Source organism: Schistocerca piceifrons, chromosome 6, assembly GCF_021461385.2.
Source record: "Schistocerca piceifrons isolate TAMUIC-IGC-003096 chromosome 6, iqSchPice1.1, whole genome shotgun sequence".
Taxonomy (NCBI): domain Eukaryota; kingdom Metazoa; phylum Arthropoda; class Insecta; order Orthoptera; family Acrididae; genus Schistocerca; species Schistocerca piceifrons.
The window spans coordinates 182,910,429-182,928,659 of NC_060143.1; the positions used below are offsets into that span (position 1 = coordinate 182,910,429).

Genomic DNA, 18,231 nt, shown 5'->3' on the forward strand with positions numbered 1-18,231 from the left:
TGATTTCAGAGTCCACATCGGCTCCTGGAAATGTCTTACAATTTAAAATATGTTTCCTAAATCTCTGCCTTACCATTATATAATCTATCTGAAACCTTCTATCTCCACGGTTCTTGCATGTATACAACCTTCTTTCATTATTCTTGAACCAAGTGTTAGCTATGATTAAGTTATGCTCTGTGCAAAATTCTACCTGGCGGATTCCTCTTTCATTTCTTATCCCCAATACATATTCACCTACTACTTCCGTTTCCTATTGTTGAATTCCAGTCACCCATGACTATTTAATTTTCGTCTTACTTCACTACCTGAATAATTTCTTTTACCTCATCATAAATTTCATCATTTTCTTCATCATCTGCAGAGCTAGTTGCCATATAAGCTTGTGGTACTGTAGTAGGCGTGGGCTTCGTGTCTATCTTGGCCACAATAATGCGTTCACTACGCTGTTTGTAGTAGCTTACCCGCACTCCTATTTTTTTATTCATTATTAAACCAACTCCTGCAATACCCCTATTTGATTTGGTATTTATAACCCTGTATTCACCTGACCAAAAGTCTTGTTCCTCCTGCCACCGAACTTTACTAATTCCCACTATATCTAACTTCAACCTATCCATTTACATACTTTTGAATACATTATGGGAAAGGCAGTAATCAATGTCTTACAAATATTTACTATTAAAAACAGTCTTGTTCACGATTTATTTATCAAGGTGACCGGTTTCGACAACTACTGTGGTCATCTTCAGACCTACGAGTTGTATACAAAGCTTTAATTAGAGGGTTACATACATTAAAGAAAATACGTAAAGTTATATAGCTTTAAAACGATGAATTACCATTGAGTAGGAACCACTTTTTGCTGGAGAATCACTACTGGAGAAACCAGTGCACGTCTTACTATATATAATCGAAGCTCCACCCACTTCTGACTGCATGATGTCATTACTAACCAATGAGTTATAAGTCGAATTAGAATTTAAAATTTCTTAGTTAAAAGAATATTGTCAAGAATTAAAAATAAATACACCCTAAACTTAGCTTATTAAACAGCTATTGTAAATTAAGAAGCGTTAAAGATATTTAAATAGGTAGGAAAAATGAACTTCGGTTTGGCAGTACATGGGTTGTCCTCTCAAGGCCTGTTAGTGAACCATTTGGAACCATTGGTTGCCATGGTGAAGTTGGACGCCGTTGCAAAGATGAGGCAGCAGGCTTCTTTCCACTGAAGTTGCTGTAAGTCGATAGTCGAACTAGTGGTTGCCATGGTGAGGACAAACGCCAGTGCAAAGATGTGGCAGCAGGCCTTGAGAGGGCAACCCATGTACTGCCAAACCGAAGTTCAATTTTCCTACATATTTAAATATTTTTAACGCTTCTTAATTTACAATAGCTGTTTAATAAGCTAAGTTTAGCGTGTATTTATTTTTAATTCTTGACAATATTCACTTAACTAAGAAATTTTAAATTCTAATTCGACTTATAACTCATTGGTTAGTAATGACATCATGCAGTCAGAAGTGGGTGGAGCCTCCATTATATATTAAGACGTGCACTGGTTTCTCCAGTAGTGATTCTCCAACAGAAAGTGGTTCCTACTCAATGGTAATTCATCGTTTTATAGCTTTATAACTTTATGTATTTTCTTTAATGTATGTAGCCCTCTAATTAAAACTTTGTATATAACTTGTAGGTCAGAAGATGACCACAGTAGTGGTCGAAACCGGTCACCTTGATAAACAAATCGTGGTCAAGATTGTTTTTAACAGTAGCCTATCCATTTACCTTTTAAAATTTTCTAACCTACCTGCCCGATTAAGGGATCTGACATTCCACGCTCCGATCCGTAGAACGCCAGTTTTCTTTCTGCTGAGAACGACGTCCTCTTGAGTAGTCCCTGCCCGGAGATCCAAATGGGGGACTATTTGACCTCCGGAATATTTTACCCAGGTGGACGCCATCATCATTTAATCATACAGTAAAGCTGCATGCCCTTGGTAAAAGGTGGGAATTTAAGGAGATGGGGCCTGGATAAACTGAAAGAACCAGAGGTTGAACAGAGTTTCAGGGAGAGCATAAGGGAACAATCGACAGGAATGGGGGAAAGAAATACAGTAGAAGCAGGATGGGTAGCTTTGAGGAATGAAATACTGAAGGAAGCAGAGGATCAAGTAAGTAAAATGATGAGGACTAGTAGAAATCCGTGGGTAACAGAAGGGATAATGAATAATGAAAGGAGAAAATACAAAAATGCAGTAAGTGAAGCAGGCAAAAAGGAATACAAACGTCTCAAAAATGAAATCGACAGGAAGTGCAAAATGGCTAAGCAGGGTATCTAGAGGACAAATGTAAGGATGTAGAGGCTTATCTCATGAGGGGTAACATAGATACTGCCTGTAGGAAAATTAAAGAGACCTTTGGAGCAAAGAGAACCACTTGCATGAATGTCAAGAGATCAGATGGTAACCCAGTTCTAAGCAAAGAAGGGAAGGCAGAATGGTGGAAGGAGTATATAGAGAGTCTATACAGGGGCGATGTTCTTGAGGACAATATTATGGAATTGGAAGAGGAGGTAAATGAAGATGAAATGGGAGGTACGATACTGCTTCCCTTTCAAGTCCCTCGACTCTTATAACATCCATCTGGTTTCTGTACAAATTGTAAATAGCCTTTCGCTCCCTGTATTTTACGATACTGAGTTTGACAGAGCACTGAAAGGCCTAAGTCGATACAAGGCCCCGGGAGTAGACAACATTCCATTAGAATTACTGACAGCCCTGGGAGAGCCAGTCCTGACAAAACTCTACCATCAGGTGAGCAAGACGTATGAGACAGGCTATTTACAATTTTTACAGAAACTAGATGGCAGTTATAAGAGTCGAGGGACATGTAAGGGAAGCAGTGGTTGGGAAGAGAGTGAGACAGGGTAGTAGCCTCTCCCTGATGCTATTCAATCTGTATATTGAGCAGGCAGTAAAGGAAACAAAAGAAAAATTTGGAGCAGGTATTAAAATCCAGGGAGAAGAAATAAAAACTTTGAGGTTCGCCGATGACATTGTAATTTTGCAGAGACAGCAAAGGACTTGGAAGAGCAGTTGAACGGAATGGACAGTGTCTTGAAAGGAGGGTATAAGATGAACATCAACAAAAGCAAATCGAGGATAATGGAATGTAGTTGAATTAAGCGGGTTATGCTGAGGGAATTAGATTAGGAAATGAGACACTTATAGTAGAATGGAGTTTTGCTATTTGGGGAGCAAAATAACTGATTATGGTCGGAGAGGTTATAAAATGTAGACTGGCAATGGCAAGGAAAGCGTTTCTGAAGAAGAGAAATTTGTTAACATCGAGTATAGATTTAAGTGTCAGGAAGTCGTTTCTGGAAGTATTTGTATGGAGTGTAGCCATGTATGGAAGTGAAACATGGACAACAAATAGTTTAGACAAGAAGGGAATAGAAGCTTTCGAAATGTGGTGCTACAGATGAATGCTGAAGATTAGATGGGTAGATCACATAACTAATGAGGAGGTATTGAACAGAATTGGGGAGAAGAGGAGTTTGTGGCACAACTTGACCAGAAGAAGGGATCGGTTGTTAGGACATGTTCTGAGGCATCAAGGGATCACCAATTTAGTACTGGAGGGCGGCGTGGAGGGTAAAAATCGTAGAGGGAGACCAAGAGATGAATACACTAAGCAGATTCAGAAGGATGTAGGTTGCAGTAGGTACTGGGAGATGAAGGAGCTTGCAAAGGATACACTAGCTTGGAGAGCTGCATGAAACCAGTTTCAGGACTGAAGACCACAACAACAGCAACAGTTTAGAAGTAATAGAAATATCCATGAAATTAATACGAACACTCAGCTACCTGAATTGCTCAATAACGAATACATCAAATTTCAGTGGAATTAGTAAACAATGAAAACACTGTAAAAATTAACTAGCATTATTAATTAATCGCCTTTGTTTCAAAACAATAATTGGAGTGCGCTTCTAATTCACTGGCGTAGGAATGACTAGCTGATTGGCGTGTTGAAATGGTAATAAAAATGGACAGGATAACAAATAATTGATTTGTATAACAGACAGAAAGTGATAGAATTAAAAACAGCATTTAGACCATTCAAAATATCCATTTCAACACAAAATCTGGAGCACGGGTGGCTCACAAACATACTTGACTAAAACATTAAAACTTTAAAATTACAGCAGGATACAAAGGAAGAGAGTTGCAGCTGAGAGCTGTTAACTATGTTCCTTGTCCTTAGCGTAAGTTAGTTTAAGTTAGATTAAGTGGTGTGTAAGCCTGGGAACCGATGACCTCAGCAGTTTGGTCACACAAGAACTTACCACAAAAATAAAACTGTGACACTGATGAAAACAAACACAAAACGTCCCACGCTGTGGATGGGAATAACTTTAAATTCCATGCCAATCTCTGTTGTAATCCGAAGAAAAAGTGTTTTACTTAAATAACTTTTCTCTTTGACCGTTCTGGAATAATGATGTCATATCCATAGTTGTGTGACATTATATTGCACTCAGGTTCACACTGCTTGAGACGTTTCTCGAAATTAACAGCCAGGCCAGGACTGCCAAAAACATACCAGAAACAAAGCCCCCAAGCAGAAGTCTCCTGATTGACCACACCACGGAATGATGTGACCGAGAAGCGCCCTATCTGCTGGACACGACTGCACTGGCGACTCCGACCGCTCCGCATATTTCGGCACACACCAGTTGCGCTCTCTGGGCAAAGAAGGTAAACACGTACTCGTGAGTGTGGCACAGATACAATCACACAGACGTACACATTATCGCTCTCGCGCAGTCGCAAGAATCAAGTACAAAACCCATAAGAGAACGACAATCGGCTAGGAAGATAATCTGAAAAAGAAACTGAAGGACGAATAGGAAGAGAAGTTTTTATTTATTGAAATTTCATGTACATGTGAAAGCGAAGCACATGAAACTAAAAATTGTGGTGTGGACAAATATTAATGCCAGCCTTTGTATGAGATGCTATGTGCGATGAGCTAGTGGCGTCCTCTCACATAAATAAGCGACATGTAACACCTGCCAGACCTGTGCCTATGCAGATGATTTCCACGTCTGTGCATTACACGCGTTGTTTCACTGTTTCCCCGCAACGTTCCTCTGGAGTTCGTATCGTCCACCATTAATTGCAGAAATAGCCTATTGGTATCAGCGTTCGAGAGCCAGTAGTGATACGATACCGACAGGACGCAAGGATACAGTAGGTAACAAAAGCAATGGGATGCCTACTAATATACTGGTGCAGCGCAGCAACTCGACGTGGCATGAACTCAACATGCCGTTGGAAGTCCGTCGCACAAATATTGAGACACTGGGCCTCTGCAGCTGTCCATAATTGCGGAAGTGTTGTCGGAGCAGGATTTTGTGCAGAAAGAGACATAGATTATCTTTGAAGGGATTCATGCCAGGCGATCTGGTTGAGTGACCAAATCATTCGCTCTAACTGTCCAGAATGTTCTTCAAACCAGTCTCGAACAATTTGGCCCCAATGACATAGAGCATTGTAATCCATAAAAAACGTCCCAAGCAGCCGAAAATAACCACTTCTCGTAAACACGGCACACCCCATTTTAGAGCCAACGCCAACTTGCACAATGCCTTGTTGCAACTTGAGCCCCTGGCTTCGTGGGAGCCGCTCCACATTCGAACGGTACCATCTGCTCTGAGGATCTGAAATCGGGACTCATCTGACCAGGCCTCGGTTTCCCTCTAGCGTGCAACCGATATGGTCACGATGCCATGAATGGCGTTGCATGCCACGCCGTGGTGTTAGCAAAGACAATCGCGTCGGTCGTTTGTTGTCATAGTCCATTAATGCCAAATTTCGCCGCACTCTCTTAGCGCATGCGTTCGTTGTGCATTACGTATTGATTCCTGTTGTTAACTCACGCAGTGTTGCTTGTCTATTACACTAACGAATCTACACAAACGTCGCTGCTCTCGATTGCTTAATGAAGGCTGTCGGCCACTGCAATGTTCGTGGTGAGAGTAATGCCTGAAATTTGGCATTCTCGGCACACTCTTGACACTGTGGACCTCAGAATATTGAATTCCCTAACGATTTCAGAAATGGAATGACTTATGCGTCTAGCTCCAACTACCATTCCGCATTCAAAATCTGTTATTTCTCGTCATGTAATCATAATGACAGCGGAAGTCTTTTCACGTGCATCATCTGAGTACATACGACAGCTCCTTCAATGCACTGCTCTTTTATACCTTGTGTATGCGATACTACGACCATTTGTACATGCGCATATCGCTATTCAATAACTTTTTCTTTTCACCTCAGTTTACACGCTATGCCGTAGTGCGTGACATTTTCTAGCAAGAAAATATATGCGGCGAGAAACCAATTATTGCATAGCTTTTCTAGTATTCTTAATCTGCGTGATTATTTGATTTTCACATTTGCAATGATCAGGGTTCCACGATTACAAAATTGGACCATTAACCGTTCAATACTGTATCTGTTATTTAATGAAGATAGAAATGTAAGCTGTTCATTTCAAGAAATTTTGAGACAGGAATCTGTTCCGTGTGATTCTAAAAACTTATAAAGGTTGTACAGCCAGTTCTGAAAACAAATAACAATTATGACATTTACAGTTCAAATTCCATTGAAATTATCCGTTTAAGACTCATTGTCGAAAATACCGCTGTAATTTGGAGTAGTACAATGGCAACAGTTTCTTTAAAAAGGGACATACAATAAATATAAGGTTTTTCTTTCCAAAAAATCAATATCTCTAAAAAATTTTCATGTAACCAGATTAAATCACAGAAAATTAAAATATTAAATCCTTCGATTTTCATTAGAAGGCGTCGGTGAATATCGTGAGAATCCTTTAAATTATTAATTATTGAACGTGCACACATAAATAACAATGTCTTAAATAAAACATGAGCCAACAAATGAAAGCCAGATTATAAGCTCTTGCAACGTCTATTAAAAGGAATGAACTTCGTTATTGCTATCAGTGGCACTAAGAATATCGTGTGTGAAAGTCATGAGCTGCGTTTCGCACGAGCGTTGATTTCGAAATCCATTCTTGAATGTACGCTATATTATCTAGTGATTGTCACTATGTGTGCGAATATTAGAATGATACCACACACATAAAAATGTTATGTGGCGCTGGAAGGTATTCATCCGCTGCATCCATGTAATGTCTTTTTACGTCGACGGCTTAAGGCGATTGACAAGTGATATCGGGTGGGCCCATAAGACAGATAATGCACTGCGAAGCAGAAGGCGACGTCGGCAAATATTTGATCTCCGTCAGGGCGATGGCTCAGCTCCCAGAGGGGGCAATCAGTCAAAATCTGTATACCCAAAATACTTTCTCAACAAACTCCGCTCTCATGGGCAAGCAAATCACGAGTGATGCCAGCAACGGCAGATGGCGCACTAAACTAAGTGTTGATTGAATCCTTCATGTGATCAGCACATACACCTGTAAAATCATCAGTGGATAGTAGGACTCACTCGTTTATCAGCAGGGCCGCAATCGATTAATGACGAATCAAAGCCATGCGTTCTGTTCACGTACTTGCCTGCCTATAGGACCTAAATTTGTATTTAGACTTTGTATGCAGATGAAGATTTTCAGGGTGAACACCAGAAGTTGACTGCTTATCAATGACAACCACTTTGCTTCGGAAGCTGCAGCTTATACCTTTCTGCAGTTGTGAAACACGGTAAATAAACAAAAAGTTTAGAAGCATTACAAAATTCTAAGATCGGTAGATTAACTGTGAGCCAGATGGGAAGAGTTTCAAAAGTACGACCAGTAAAATATATGAATAATGGTAAAAATATTGAAATTAAAAACCATATGCTGGAAACCCAGATTATGTTATGGCATCAACTACATGGAGCAGTCTCCAACAATTTACAACTTTAAATGTAATGCTCCTTCGCTGATGTGAATCATTTTCGACAACTCGTTTGTTCTTCATATATACTACAAAATTGTCGCTTAAAACAACTGATTATTCCAGTGTACTTCGGACCAGATAGTTCTTTCCTTAGGTACGCCGTATCTTTCAGACCTGATTCCTCATAGATAATATTATGAGATTAAGTAAAAAGAGCTATCTGCATATCTTACTTTCCTTAGGGGACTTTATAAAAATTGTTACGCAATGCACAGTATTATCAAGCAATACTAAACAGAACATAAATTCAATTAAATAAGAGAAACTGTTGTAATTTACCCGACAATCTCTCTCCACATCAATAAAATCTGAGGAAGGAAGTGAACTGGAAGGAAAAGATATGTTTAAATTGTTAGACGTTGTTAATCACCACTGTGGTATTTAAATTTTATTCTTTGTAATATCCTATAAGCGTTTGCATTCCTGCAGTCAATATTCTGAACCGGACTAGTTGCAACCAGCAACCATTCTGATTACAGTTGCATCAATTACAAATCCGAGATAATAACTGTAAGCTATTCCTTCACTTTGCACTGGCGGGAGACAAAATATATCTACAATAGTGAGGACATATTCTAACACATTTGAATGTACTGCAGTACTCTCTTGTCAGTGTAACACTTTTCTATGTTAAAGACAATTTTGAAAATAAATCAATGAAACTACAGAATAATTTTACTTTACCAATAGGTGATATAGCACATACGCACCACTTGAAAACATAGTAGTAATCATCAGAAAATCTCTTGTACATCGTGTTGCATAGACGGAAACATTTAACAATAAATCTTTTCTAATGGGTCCTCTGATAACACTTACATACATTCCAGTTCATTTGCAACTAGGCTCAGAGTGGTCTCCAGTTCATGGAACGATGGAGTTAAGAGTGTGTCATATCCTATGCCTCAACAGGATATAAGGAATCCATCAAGACTTAACATTTTCAGTTATTTATCTTATTACCGTTTCAAGACCTGCAGGATAAATATTGTTCCTTTCTTTCCGCCCTCGGTGCTACTTTTTCCAAAGTCATTAAAATAAACGTGCAGACTGTCCAACAGGACTTATTCTCTTGCTGAACCTGGCGATGCGTGGATAGCGTTTGTTGAAACTGAACAAAAATATTTAGCACGTACAGTCGAATACGGAGAGTGAGGCGAGACCTGCTCGGAACACGTTGGCCAACATGTTTCCACTCCAGCCTGTAATTACAAGCCGAGTTTACCCTCAGCAGTCTGGTAAACCGTCTTATACAGGATGCAACACTCACAAGCCGTCGCAACACTCCAGGGGCCTAGTAGCGCTCTAGTCAAAGTTAAGGAAGCCTCTGATCCAGCAGTGAATTCCAACCCTGTACCACGGTTCCTGTTGTTTCGATCACTCCTATACCACGAGATCATCCCATGATCCCATCCGCAATATTAGTGGTGCGACGTCCGGTGATGAAAGCTTTTTTTTTCTTTCGTTATTTTGTGAGGAAGGGGGAGGGGAGGCAATTAGAAGCAGTTTCAAATAGGTTTGATATTATGTGTGAAATTATCTGTAAGTCGCTAAGAACTGTCATTGTCAAGTACTGGATGAATATACTCGCAGTAATTTGTGCCCAAAAAGTTACGTTGCCTCAACATACACTCCTGGAAATTGAAATAAGAACACTGTGAATTCATTGTCCCAGGAAGGGGAAACTTTATTGACACATTCCTGGGGTCAGATACATCACATGATCACACTGACAGAACCACAGGCACATAGACACAGGCAACAGAGCATGCACAATGTCGGCACTAGTACAGTGTATATCCACCTTTCGCAGCAATGCAGGCTGCTATTCTCCCATGGAGACGATCGTAGAGATGCTGGATGTAGTCCTGTGGAACGGCTTGCCATGCCATTTCCACCTGGCGCCTCTGTTGGACCAGCGTTCGTGCTGGACGGGCAGACCGCGTGAGACGACACTTCATCCAGTCCCAAACATGCTCAATGGGGGACAGATCCGGAGATCTTGCTGGCCAGGGTAGTTGACTTACACCTTCTAGAGCACGTTGGGTGGCACGGGATACATGCGGACGTGCATTGTCCTGTTGGAACAGCAAGTTCCCTTGCCGGTCTAGGAATGGTAGAACGATGGGTTCGATGACGGTTTGGATGTACCGTGCACTATTCAGTGTCCCCTCGACGATCACCAGTGGTGTACGGCCAGTGTAGGAGATCGCTCCCCACACCATGTTGCCGGGTGTAGGCCCTGTGTGCCTCGGCCGTATGCAGTCCTGATTGTGGCGCTCACCTGCACGGCGCCAAACACGCATACGACCATCATTGGCACCAAGGCAGAAGCGACTCTCATCGCTGAAGACGACACGTCTCCATTCGTCCCTCCATTCACGTCTGTCGCGACACCACTGGAGACGGGCTGCACGATGTTGGGGCGTGAGCGGAAGACGGCCTAACGGTGTGCGGGACCGTAGCCCAGCTTCATGGAGACGGTTGCGAATGGTCCTCGCCGATACCCCAGGAGCAACAGTGTCCCTAATTTGCTGGGAAGTGGCAGTGCGGTCCCCTACGGCACTGGGTAGGATCCTACGGTCTTGGCGTGCATCCGTGCGTCGCTGCGGTCCGGTCCCAGGTCGACGGGCACGTGCACCTTCCGCCGACCACTGGCGACAACATCGATGTACTGTGGAGACCTCACGCCCCACGTGTTGAGCAATTCGGCGGTACGTCCACCCGGCCTCCCGCATGCCCACTATACGCCCTCGCTCAAAGTCCGTCAGCTGCACATACGGTTCACGTCCACGCTGTCGCGGCATGCTACCAGTGTTAAAGACTGCAATGGAGCTCCGTATGCCACGGCAAACTGGCTGACACTGACGGCGGCGGTGCACAAATGCTGCGCAGCTAGCGCCATTCGACGGCGAACACCGCGGTTCCTGGTGTGTCCGCTGTGCCGTGCGTGTGATCATTGCTTGTACAGCCCTCTCGCAGTGTCCGGAGCAAGTATGGTGGGTCTGACACACCGGTGTCAATGTGTTCTTTTTTCCATTTCCAGGAGTGTACATATACAGTTTGTAACATCCCAGTTGTTTAGTATTTAGTATCAGTAACCCTCCACCCACCCTCCAAAGATTCTTCACGAACTCTCTTCTCAACTTTCTCGATGTTTATGACGTCATATCTCGTGAAACGCGTATCATACAATGAAATAATTTAGTAGATAGATTCAATGGCAAATGTGAAAACTGAAGCTTAACTCCTTCTGAACAGGCCTTGGGAAGCCCAACGGTACCGTCAGGCCGCCGTGTCATCCTCAGCCCACAGTTGTAGCTTGATGCGGATATGGAAGGGCATGTGGTCAGCACACCGCTCTCCCGGACGTATGTCAGTTTACGAGACCGGAGCCCCTACTTCTCAATCAAGTAGCTCCTCAGTTTGCCTCACAAGGGCTGAGTGCAGCCGGCTTGCCAACAGCGCTCGGCAGATCGGATGGTCACGCATCCAAGTGCTAGTCCAGCCCAACAGCGTTTAACTTCGGTGATCTGACGGAAACCGGTGTTACCACTGCGGCAAGGCTGTTGGCAAATGTAAAAACTATCTGCAAAATCTGTCGAGAGTAGAGTTAATAGTAGAGAAGAAAGAAATGAATATTTCATGCCTGATGCTAAAATTTTACTGCATGAACAGTGAAAATGTAGTAAGCGGTATCCCTGTTTTTTCTTTGGTTATTTTGTGGAGAAGGGGGAGGGGAGGCAGTGAGAAGCAGTTTCAAATAGGTTTGATATTATGTGTAAAATTTATTGTAAGTCGCTAAGGACTGACATTTTCAAATATTTGATGAATACCCTGTAATTTGTGCCCAATGAGTTACGTTGCCTCAACATATATATACAGTTTGTAACGTTAGTACTCAACTTAACGCGTTAAATTTTTAACATATACTTCTTAATGTGTAGATTTTAAAAACATCTTAAATTTTAAAATTCTGTCAGTTATTTTCCCTATAAGAAATAAGGAAAATAAAATCTTTTGCACCTGGTAATCTTCAGAAATCTACAATTGGGTCTGAGAGACTGGATGACCGGATGATCGTTTTAACGTTTTGGTAACACAGATTGTTGGACGATCTGGAGCCTTCAATGGGTGTCATTAACTGTGAATATAGAGAGGATTTGTGGATTTTCAGCGTGTTTCTTTAGTGTATTTTGAGGCACCAAAAAGGTTTTGTGATTTTAAAAATTAGAACATGATCTAAATTCAAGGCCTACCTCCGTAGTTTAGAGTTCATCGTGTCTGGTTTGTGTGCGGTGGACCCAGATTTCGTTCCCACCCGTTACCACCGGCGTTTTTTGATTGGCGGAAAGTCTGACAATTGAAGGGCTACTCTTGTGAGACGTAGCGGCTCCCTGGACTATAAAGGCTCCAACGGGGGTGGGGGGGGGGGACGGTGGTGTGCTGACACCACCCCCTCGCCCACGCACCTCTGTACTGCACCCAAATGACACTACTGGCAGCGCATGCCACGGCGATCAGTCTGGCTCGATTGCTGGGCCTGAATGAGGACCGATGCTTTGCTTTCAAGGACACTTAATCTGGGAGGAGGTAAGAAATTTGCTTCAGAAAATGAGATGCCTTTTAATACTTTAGATGTGTCCAGGAAGGGGCGCAGGTCAAAGATCATGTTATTCGTTGGGAACCAGTGAACTAACCGATCTCAGTAGCTCTCGCAGCACTCAGTTTTAAAAGTGACCTTGTCATATTTGTATGATGCCAAACGGACATCAAGCCAGCCACGACAATATCTTTCATTATTCTTGGAAGCGAAACTTTATTGAGAACCCCTTCAGTCTTATGAAGCATGCAATATGCAAAGCCCACGTCATGTTGTCAGTGCCCACCACGTAGGACCTCATGCCAAAGGCCATATCAGCGAAATTACTGATAGCTTACGTACTCATAGTAGTAAGAGCGCCTAATGTAGAATGTGAACATCACAGCTAGCAGGGCATTAATTACCTCATTAACAAAGATGACAATGTGAATATCACAGCTAGCAGGGCATTAATTACCTCATTAACAAAGATGACAGTGAGATAGATAGCTTGCATGCTTAGAGTGCTTCAGTCTAGGGGCTAGGCAATAAGCCTCCATATTCCACCGTAGCTGCTCTTTGTCACTCGTATCAACCCAAGTGCGGGTTACGAAATACCATTTTGTATCCTTTTTTTATAGTGAAGTTACCAAGTGATATCAAGACAAACTATGTTTCCTTTTTTATGTCAGTCTTTCGACAGATCTTTATGACGAATGAAGCATTTGACGTTATTGTGGAAGAATCGCGAAACAATGATGCGTGTCACTGGGGTCGAAAAGTCAGGAAAATACACATCCTCTCCAAATGTTCATCAACATTAATGAGGGATGGGGCCACCCTTCGCCTTTACGACTGTTCCATCTCTCATGGAGGCGATTTCATTGAAGTGTCTCAATGTCTTTGAAGCAACGGCAGCCCACTCTTCCTCAAGAGCCGAAACGAGGGATGGTATTGATATTGAACACTGCTCTCTGGGATGAAGAAGACGTAAATCTTCCCAGAGGTGTTCCACTGGGCTCAGAACGGGACCTTAGGCAGACCAGTACATCTGAGGAAAGTTATTGTTCTCAAAATATTGCGTGACAGATGCTTTGTGACAGGATGGACTGACGTGGTGATATCAACATACTCTCCGAACTGTTCGTCTATTAAGCGTAGTACACATTACTGTAAAATGGGTTCCTGTCCTTCTGCATTTATCATCCCATTAAGCACAATAAGGGTTCATGTTCTAACTACAAAGACCATAACGTAACACTACCTCGACCGTTTATAACATCAGGGCTTTGTGACAGGATGGACTGATGTGGTGATATCAACATACTCTCCGAACTGTTCGTCTATTAAGCGTAGTACACATTACTGTAAAATGGGTTCCTGTCCTTCTGCATTTATCATCCCATTAAGCACAATAAGGGTTCATGTTCTAACTAGAAAGACCATAACGTAACACTACCTCGACCGTTTATAACATCAGGGCAGGTAAAGTTCTCCAGGCATTCGCCAAACACGTCCACGACTCCAAGTCACTCGTTTCCAGTTGTCCGATGTACAATGGAATCGGTCTTCACACCATTCAAGCGTCTGTTAGCATTCACTAAAGAAATGTGCAGTTCTTGAGAAGATCCTCGCCACAATCATTTTAGTTCCCTACACACTGTTAATATGCTAAATAAACTAGTGGTAGCACTTTGGAACTCACGAGTGTTCCCTTCTGCTGATTTCGTGTGATATTTTACAGTGACTCTTTCTGAAACTCGACGGTCCTTGTCCATCAGTACATGCGGTCTTCCTCGCCTTAGTTTTTTTCTGTCATTGTTTTTGTTTCCAGTTCACTGTCACATTACCTACAGTTGACTTGGGCAGCTCTAGAAGCGTTGAAGTGTTTCTGATTGATTTCTTACATAGGTTGAATCCAATGAGTTGTCCACGTGCGGAGGCTCTGGGCTCTTCTGACCTAACAATTCTGCTGTTATTGGTACTGTACTAGCAACATAGTACATCCTGCCTCCTTTTATATTGGCGGATCCAGCTGTCGTTATACCTAGCGTTCCGCATTACACAGGGGTGTCCGATACTTTTCATCATTGTAAGTGAACCGTTAGTAATAACTGCACTCGTACCAGGACATACTTTATTTAGTTTTGGTGAGGCCTCAATATAATATATCTAATAATCTATCAAAAAATAAAAAAGTCAGAAGAAGAATAAACAGATATGTTTTTCAAAAGGTAATAACTCGTCCGCAGCTCGTGGTCTTGCGGTAGTGTTCTCGCTTACCGCGCACGGGGTCCCGGGTACGATTTCTGGCGGGGTCAAGGATTTACTCTGCCTCGTGATGACTGGGTGTTGCGTGTTCTTCATAATCATTTCATCATCATTGACTCGCAAATCGCCGATCTTCCCCGCATGGGGAATCCCGGCCAACAATGCCATACGATCATTTCATTTCATATCATCGAAAGTAAACTTCGAAATAATTGTGTGGTTAAATGAAACGGTTGACAAAATTTCTTTTGATGTCTATATACAGCCGCTTATCGAAATATGACCACCCTGTCTAACTCTCCAGCAAATGGCGCACTCATGTGGTACTCGCATGAACTTCTTCAGAGGGCACTGGTAAGTCACGTAGAGTGCTTGAAAGAAGAAGCTTTCTCTATGATAGTCCTCACTTTTGCGTTTTCTTTTCAGATCAAATGTACGTTGTAGTTACAGAATGTGTTTCACTGTGAAGTATAAGTACTAGAAAATTACGTTTTTATAGCAGAACTTTCGCATTATTTGCTATATTTTGCATTTGTTCAATAAATTGTCTACATTCCGTATCAGCTGCAGCTTTGGAAATCACGTGTCATTTGCCGTGCTGGCCGCTCTCTTAATAAGACCCCCATGTTGGACCTAATTATGGATCCGGGGCCATATTTGGGTAAATATCCTAAGGTAATTGCTCTTCCTATTTTCAGATGACAAAATGACGAAACTGCGATAAAAATTCAAAGCTTAGTGCGATCAAAGCTCTCGAAGACGAACATAAGCATGTTGTACAAGCTGTACGCGATTTCCAAGAACTACGCAGCAGACGTATTTAAAGACTCTGAAGTCGCAAAGCAGTGAATCAGCATTATGTTTCGAAAATAGCTATGTTCCTCTTATGGCAATGGAGAAAATTTATTGTGGTCGATGCACGGGCTTTCAGCTAGCCATTAGAAACACATTGAGTATCCTTTTAAGTATTAACATGGACTCTCAGGTAAGAAATGGTTGCGGCTGCTCATGAGACGTCATTGTGGTCTCTCTTTTAGGACACCGCCGCTGCTCTCTAAAGACAGACTGTAAGAGCAATGCTGAATCTTGCAGGTTCAATTGCAGCAACATATCCTTCTGGGTGAATACAACTGGCTTTCTTGGAAGACATCATGTTTACGCCAGTGACTTAAACTTTCGATTTCCACTACTGCAATTTCAGCCTTAGGCCATTGTCAAGTGCAGATGATTTGGCTTTAAGCCATCTCTACTTTATACAAGTTGAAACATTTAAATGTCGTTGTATATAACAGCAAATGACAAGGACATATGAATGTGTCAGCTTGTATAAAGTAGACATGACTTAAAGCCAAAACATCTGTACTTGATAATGGCCTAAGGCCGAAATTGCAATATTGGAAATAAAAAGTTTTACAATCATTGACGTAAACATGGTGTATTTCAAGAAATTTCACTTGACTGTGAATCCCAGTTATGAAAAGTTAATTAACAGCTGGCTTTGTTCATAAAATTGCTCCACCTGTTCATTAACGTTGTCAAAACACCCAAGGACGATACAGTGCCCCTGATTTTGAATAGCCATATGACACACATCCGCTTCATCGACGATATTCAGCTTGGCCGAGATAATGGAGTTTCCACAGTTTTTCTGCTTCCTTACTGCTCTGATAAAATGCAACCAATGGGCATAACTTTTATGTGGCCATTAAAAGTCATGCTACACCCAAGAACGTGGAAATAAAGGTAGAATGCGCTTAAAAACTGGGTGAAAATAGGAACACTAATGGTTCGTGCTTGCACAAGTGCTGCAAATATGGCAATGGCCATCAAAGCGTTCAGAGCCATGGGAATTCTCCCCTTGGATGAAAATATTTTCGGTGCAAAATTTATGCAACCAGAGCCTGCTCTTGAGGTTAATAACCAATACATATCACCTCAGGAAAACTGCGACCCCTTTTCAGTTAGAGGGCCAACACAACAGTCAAGCAAGGTGGGCTGCCAATCTCCCTTCGAGAGCTCGGATCAAAATTTCGCCAAAGGATGTAAACAACAACAGACTTTCCGCATAAACACGGAGCAGCTTCGTGATAAGCCATGTGACAGAGATCCACCAATTGGAATTACAGTTAGTACTCCACAGAATCGGCGTCATAAGCAGTCCAGCAGAGTCAGACCGGCAGTGTGTACCTACAGAGAGGACAGCTCCGGCCAATACCTAAGCCGGCTCTAGCGTAGTAGACACTCGCTGTAGCCTTCAGTAGAAAATTTTATCTTTGTAATTGTGTAGAATAGTATTTTGGTCATTATTTTCTTTTCATTGCCTTGTACTCTTATCTGGTTTTTGCCACTACAAGTATTGTTGTGCTTCTTGTTGTTCTTGCGTCTGGACATAAGTGCATGCCAAGAAGGCGTTTTAGTTATAATAAAGAGTGTGCAAAACTTGATTGTTAGTTCTTCCCTGCCGATCGCAGAACGCTACACTGTGATTGCCGTAGAATTAAGGATTTCCACCCGACAAGGCAGTGCAACCTTTACCACGGGCTCACCTTCAGAGAAATAAATCGTAGAGTTGCATCAGAAGATGCAAGACAAGGAGGAATCAGCTGCACGTAAGAAGACTGGTTGTTAAAACTGAATGGGGTACAGAAGAGTTTCTTACTCTGAAGGTTCAGATGCTGAAGAACGTTAGATTCAAATTTGACGACTTAGATGTTGTTAACGAAAATGACGACGGTGAAGACGCAAAATGTCCATTGTACAATAAACTGTATTAGCAGGACAAAAAAGACAGAAATGGATTCCGTGCATACACTGCTTTTGCATTACTTTTGACATTCGACTTAAATACGTTACAAATGTTTACTTTAGCCGAAATAGTAATGAAACATGTAGTCTCTTTTTTCCAGCGTTCTGGTCAACTTACAGGTGATAATGCAAAAAGAGGCGTGTTTTGGTACTTGTATAAAGCTTACACATTTTACATAGGGTTATGATTCTTTCCATAGAAACAACAGCTCACAAAACAAAAAATTATCCAGTGAGGCTTCGGAAAAGCACACCGCGACGTGTTATAGCGCTGTTCAAGAATAATTCATTTCCACGTGCCGGAGGCTTCACTTAGTTTTTCTGGTGTTCGTGTAGGGTGGAAGCGCCACGAAACTGCTGTTACCGACGTATTGAACACGGTCTTAATCTCTCATACACACACTGCTTGTTGACTAGAGCTTATTTCAACATTGGCAGGCGATGCTCTCTCTCTCCACCGAAGCAAAGATTAAAACCCACATATCCCCTCCAATAAAAAAGGGACGTTAATGCTACAACCAGGAAAGGATTTTTAATCATATCCAAATGTGGCAGAACTATCATTTGAAAG

The 18,231-nt window shown here is 42.0% G+C and overlaps 1 pseudogene; it reads right to left on the reverse strand.

Moving 5' to 3' along the window:
* Window positions 1-11,458: 11,458 nt before the first annotated feature.
* Window positions 11,459-11,576, reverse strand: LOC124803931 (annotated as a pseudogene).
* Between the last annotated feature and the right edge of the window lie 6,655 nt (window positions 11,577-18,231).